General features: G+C 43.1%; 1 protein-coding gene across 1 annotated transcript in view; it reads left to right on the top strand.

The window, feature by feature from the left end:
• Positions 1-707: 707 nt before the first annotated feature.
• Positions 708-5,503, top strand: part of St8sia6 (ST8 alpha-N-acetyl-neuraminide alpha-2,8-sialyltransferase 6) — a 271,765-nt gene continuing 266,969 nt past the window's right edge. Inside the window, exon 1 of the mRNA XM_031369053.1 lies at positions 708-760. The gene's annotated coding sequence lies outside the window, so the exon portion shown is untranslated. The remainder of the gene's footprint in view (positions 761-5,503) is intronic.

Genomic DNA, 5,503 nt, shown 5'->3' with positions numbered 1-5,503 from the left:
CCTTCTTAAAAGGGGGAACCAAATACCCACGGAAGGAGTTGCAGAGTTTAACTATGGAGCAGAGACTGTAGGAAGGGCAAGCCAGCCTAAATATAGCTATGTCCTGAGAGGCTCTGACAGTCCCTGACTAATGCAGATGTAGAGGCTCACAGACATCTATTGATCTGAGTACAGGGTCCCCAGTGAAGGAGTTAGGGAAAGGACCAATGGAGCTGAGGAGTTTGCAGCCCCTTAGGACGAACAACAATATGAACTAACTAGTACCCTCAGAGCTCCCAGGCTCTCAACCACCAACCAATGACTGTATATGGTGGGTCTGGTCTGATTGTTCTGGCAGCATGTGTATAGTAGAGGACTGCAATTTGATCATCAATGGGAGGAGAAGAGCTCGGCCCTGTGAAAGTTCTGTGCCCCAGTGTAGGGGAATGCCAGGGCCAATAAGTGGGAGAGGGTGGGGTGGCAGGCATGGGGAGGGGGGAGGCAACAGCAGTTTGTTTTGGTTGTTTTTGTTTGTTTCTTTGTTTTTTTTGGAGGGGAAACTAGGAATGGAGAAATTTACATGTAAATAAAGAAAATATCTAATAAAAAAAAAAGAGGGGAATTACATCCCTACACACTCACTCCCTTTCTTTTTCTCTTTCTGCTTCCTCACCATGATGAAGGGACAGTCTCAATCTGCTCTGCGCTCCCTACTGTGATGTTTTCCCTCCCCTCAGGCAAGAAGAGATTTGATAGATGGACGCATGGTACTTGAGCACAGGTAAGCAGCCAAGGGGCAGAATGCAGGTTAAAATAGTTGGGTTAATTAGGTATGATCTACTCAGACAAGAGCTAGGTATGTGGCCAAAGAATTTGTAAATATATTTTGAGTCTGTTTCTTATCTCTGAGTGTGTGGGCTTGGAGGAAGAACCAAGGCTAACTAAAACAATGCACCCATTGTGGGGCCCAAACCCATGGCCCTGAGATTAAGAATCTCATCATGTTCTATCAACTGAGTGTTGGTGGTTCAGTGGTAGAATTCTCACTAGCCATTCTCTTCTTGCCACATTTTTCCCTCAGACCTCCAATGCCTGGCTCTATCCCAGAGTTCTTTCTCCTCCCAGATATCCCATCTTCCATTTCTTGTCTAAGTCCTAGGTCACAGGCTTTTAAACTGACAGGTGATACATCCATACAATATCTAAGATATTCTCTCTACAGTGCAGAGATCTTCTGTAATATCTACACAGTTTTTTTTTTTAACAGAATGGACCATATTTATAGAGGAGCTGAGCTTTAGAGAAGTGTGCCAATGAATACGCTGTAAATTCCCTTTCTTGTGTGAGGTTTTACACAAAACTATGGAGGAATAAAGGGCAGAAAGACATTTGTAAGACTGTAAGGTTGTTAGGATGTAAGTAGAAAGTGTGCTTCTGGGTCTATATGCAGACTAGGCAAAGGACAAAGGAAGAAGTGAGTTTCTTTTCTGAGGTATTGACTGTGATGGCAGGGATAATATCCAGAGGAGGAAAAGGTCTAGGCATCTTGTTATTTCTGCCCAAGGAAGCAAGGACTGACAGAGGTGAGGGGGTCAGGGCAGGGGTGCTTTCTCTGGGCGTATTGGGAGTGAACACTTGAATGTGAATTACGACTGAATGAAAATGAAACAAAAAGTGTGTGTGTGTTTGTGTACTGGCTAGTTTTGTGTGTCAACTTGACACAGGCTGGAGTTATCACAGAAGGGAGCTTCAGTTGGGGAAGTGCCTCCATGAGATCCAGCTGTGGGGCATTTTCTCAATTAGTTATCAAGAGGGTAGGGCCCCTTGTGGGTGGTGCCATCCCTGGGCTGGAAATCTTGGGTTCTATAAGAGAGCAGGCTGAGCAAGCCAGGGGAAGCAAGCCAGTAAGGAACATCCCTCCATGGCCTCTGCATCAGCTCCTGCTTCCTGACCTGCTTGAGTTCCAGTCCTGACTTCCTCTGGTGATGAACAACAGAGTGACAGTGTAAACTGAATAAACCCTTTCCTCCCCAACTTGCTTCTTGGTCATGATGTTTGTGCAGGAATAGAAACCCTGACTAAGACAGTTTGGAAAGAGGAATTTAAAAGTAGAAAGAGAGACTGTGTGAAAGGAGGGAGGGGAGGATGAAGGAACTGGAGCCTATACAGGAGGAAGAACATAACCAAAGGAGAATGTTGGAGACATGAATAAATAAAAAAGTTTCCAGTCCATCACAGCCTTGCCTGGGCTTCTTTTCAGTTTCTAAGCAGGAATTGTCAGGGGGACTTTGTGTTACATCTGTCAAAACTGTCAAGTTTGTCTTTGGATAGCAAACATCCATACTTTATTCTAAAAATAAAGTTAATGTTCTTCTATAAAAAATGAGCCAAGTGCTAAGAAATCTAAGAAAGAAAAAAATATATCTCTAAAGACTCTTACTGCCTTTCAAACATTAGTCTATTCCTTTAGATATTTTCTGTATGTTAGTCTTTAATGTAAGTGGATCATATACTAAAACCAGCATATACTAATCACTTTCAAAACATTGCTTCCTATTTTTTTTTTTAAAAAAACATGCATCTTGGGATGGGGGAGCTTGCAGAGTGGATAAAGTTCTTGTGAAAACATTTGGGTTTGATTTAAAAAGCAAACAAACAAATAAACAGGCATAGTTGTACTCACCTGTAACTTCGCACTGGGAAGTGGAGACAGAGAAGAAAAATCCCTGTGGCTTATTGGCCAGCCAAACTAGCCTCAAGTTCTCTGAAAGACTCTATTTCAAAAGGTAGCTGAAGAGTAGTTGAGAAAGTACCCAACATTGACCCCACACACATACATGCGCGCACACACACACACACACACACACACACACAAAGAGAGGGGGTGAGGGAGGGAGGGAGGGAAGAAAAGAACAAAAGAGAGGGGGGAAGGGAGAGATCTTCATCTCAACATAACATCAAGAAATATAGAAAATAAATTAAATAGAAAGTGAAAGTGAAGATTGCTAATAATTCCTTCAGAACTTTATGTTTTCTTGAAGACTAATTTATTTATGGTTTTATATCATGGTATTTGTGTGTGGTGAGCTACTTTGTCTGATTTTTTAAGATTTATTTTTAGTTTCTGTGTAAGGGTGTTTTTCCTGTGTAAATTTAAGTGTACCATGTGTATGCAATGCTCAGGGAGGCCAGAAGAGGGCACCAGATCCCTGGAGACTGATATTAACAGACAACCTGGCTGGGTCCCTTAGAAGAGCAACAAATGCTCTTAATCTCTGAGACATTCCACCAGACCCCCTGTGGTGGGTTTGAGAAATAAACCCGCATCAAGTTCCATGTAGAGGGTCTGTACTGATGTCTCTCTAACTGTGGTCTACATCAGAAACTCCTGAAATTTTTTTGAAACACTAATTCTGTGTTCTGCTACTTACATTGTTTACCCTTTACTTTAAATAAAATGTACTGCTTCCCTATTCTTTTATACTAACCTTTACTGTTTTGTTTACATGATTTTCTTGAGGTAGAATATCTGTTATTCTGTAAGTGAATATTTGTTAATATTTTTTCAAAGCTTCCTGTGTGCAATCTTGATGGCACCTGGGCTACCATGAGGGCAGCCATAGAATGGCCAATAAGCTGTGCATAAGTAACTTCCATAATTCACCTTTAGTTGCCTCTGATTGGAATGGAGAATGCAGCAGGCAATGTGCAAAAGCATCATTGTTCTGGAACTGTGGACTTGGACTGTTGTGGATGAGTTAGATTTAGTGCCATCCCATAACCCACTAGACAAAAGAAGCCAAATGTGGCTTAGGGAAAGAACCCATCTCGGCAGACACACAGGCTTTGTGGGGCCTTTGAGGCCTTTCCCTGAGGTGAACCGGAAACCTGCAAAGATTTGAAGCAGGGTCGCGCTGTGTTGGAAGTGTGTTGTAGTCCAAGGTCACTCCTTGATGTTCTATTGAAAATAGGGCAGGGAGAGTTGGCAGTGGCCCTGAGATAGTTAGGAGGTTAACTGGAGCAGCTAGGTGCTCCAGCGGAACAGAAAACAGGAAATGAGTGTCTACATCCACGGAGACAGATGTCTTGTGGTGTGGTTCATCTGATCATTCAGCTGACAAACCTCAAGGTCTGCAGTTAGGAGCTATGGGTCCAAGGACAGCTCTGGCTGCTTTGGTTCCAGTCTCTGTCCACAGGCCTTGCAACCAGTACGTGCAGTCCAGAGAAAGGTCAACATTTCATTTCAAACCCCAGGGCAAGAAAAGACGATATAGCAATTTGGGTAGACGGCATTATTTCATTAACTGTTCAGTTTCAACCAGACCTTAAACTGAAGAGATGGGCTTCATCTATGTCAGAGAAAGCTGTCTGTCTTATTTATCCTACTGATATAAATGCTGATCCCATTCAGAAACACCCTTCTAGATACTCTTGGCATAACATTGACCAGATGTCTGAGCAGCCTGTAGCCCAGTCAAGTTGGCATATAGTACTAATGATCATACGATCACTACCGATGAGGAGAGCAGTTTCTGACTGGAAATGATATGAAGATGAAGGGTATGGAAAGCTGTCAACAGAGACATGTGAGGCACAACCAACTCTGATAGAGGGGAATGAACATTTTGTGGCTTAAAGTATGGTTGGCTGATTGAATGGTGTTGCCTTTCAATGACAGGGATGTAAGCTAGAGGCTTTTAACTTACCCTTGCCTCCAGCTGTCAGCAGCACTGGTAAGTGGAACGGTGTCAAGTTCATAGTTTGGAGTGAGGCATGAGATCTGGCTGTCCCCCAACAGATGTTTTGTTTTTGACCAAATTAGGGCCGATGACTTTTCTAAAATGGAAGGCACCACTGCCAGATTGCAGTTGGCTTTGCTGTAGAGTTGAGTTTATGGTGGGTCACAACCTGCAGATAGACATTAGAAGATAGGAACTGGCAACACCCAAGGAGAAATGCAGTGGAGGTGAAAGAGCCCAACAGCATTTTTTAAAATCTCTAAAGTGGACACATTTAGAACAGCAGCAGCTGCTGCCCATATGACTCCCTGGCCCAGGCTTTGCATCTGGGACCTGGGAGAGTCACTGAGTCAGGGAGAGCATTCTCTTCAGTTGCTGAGGCCCAACTATGTTGCAGTCCCACTAGGCTATATTATACAGAATGACCCACATGGTTTAAAACATGATAAGGTAGGGAAGGGACTATTTGTAGGAAGAAATGGAGGCAGCAAGAGGTGGTAACAGGGACCAGGGAAGAGAATGGTGGTGGTCGTAGAAGGCATTATATATGGGGACCTAGAGTGCTGTCATGTCTTCATTTTATTTAGCTCTTGTCGCCTAACACTATTAAATTTTGTAAAAATTAGAGTTATTAATGTTATTTGTGTTTTGGCTGCCTGTCTTTTAGTGTACCATGTGCATATTTGGTGATCTTGAAGGGCAGAAGAGGGCATTGGATGCCCAATTTGTTGGTTGCCGTTTTGTCCTATTGACAGTGTCTTTTGCCTTACAGAAGCTTTGCAACT

Source organism: Mastomys coucha, unplaced genomic scaffold (assembly GCF_008632895.1).
Source record: "Mastomys coucha isolate ucsf_1 unplaced genomic scaffold, UCSF_Mcou_1 pScaffold15, whole genome shotgun sequence".
Classification (NCBI taxonomy): domain Eukaryota; kingdom Metazoa; phylum Chordata; class Mammalia; order Rodentia; family Muridae; genus Mastomys; species Mastomys coucha.
Note: the sequence above shows the minus strand (reverse complement) of the source record. Positions and strands in the feature narration are given on the sequence as shown.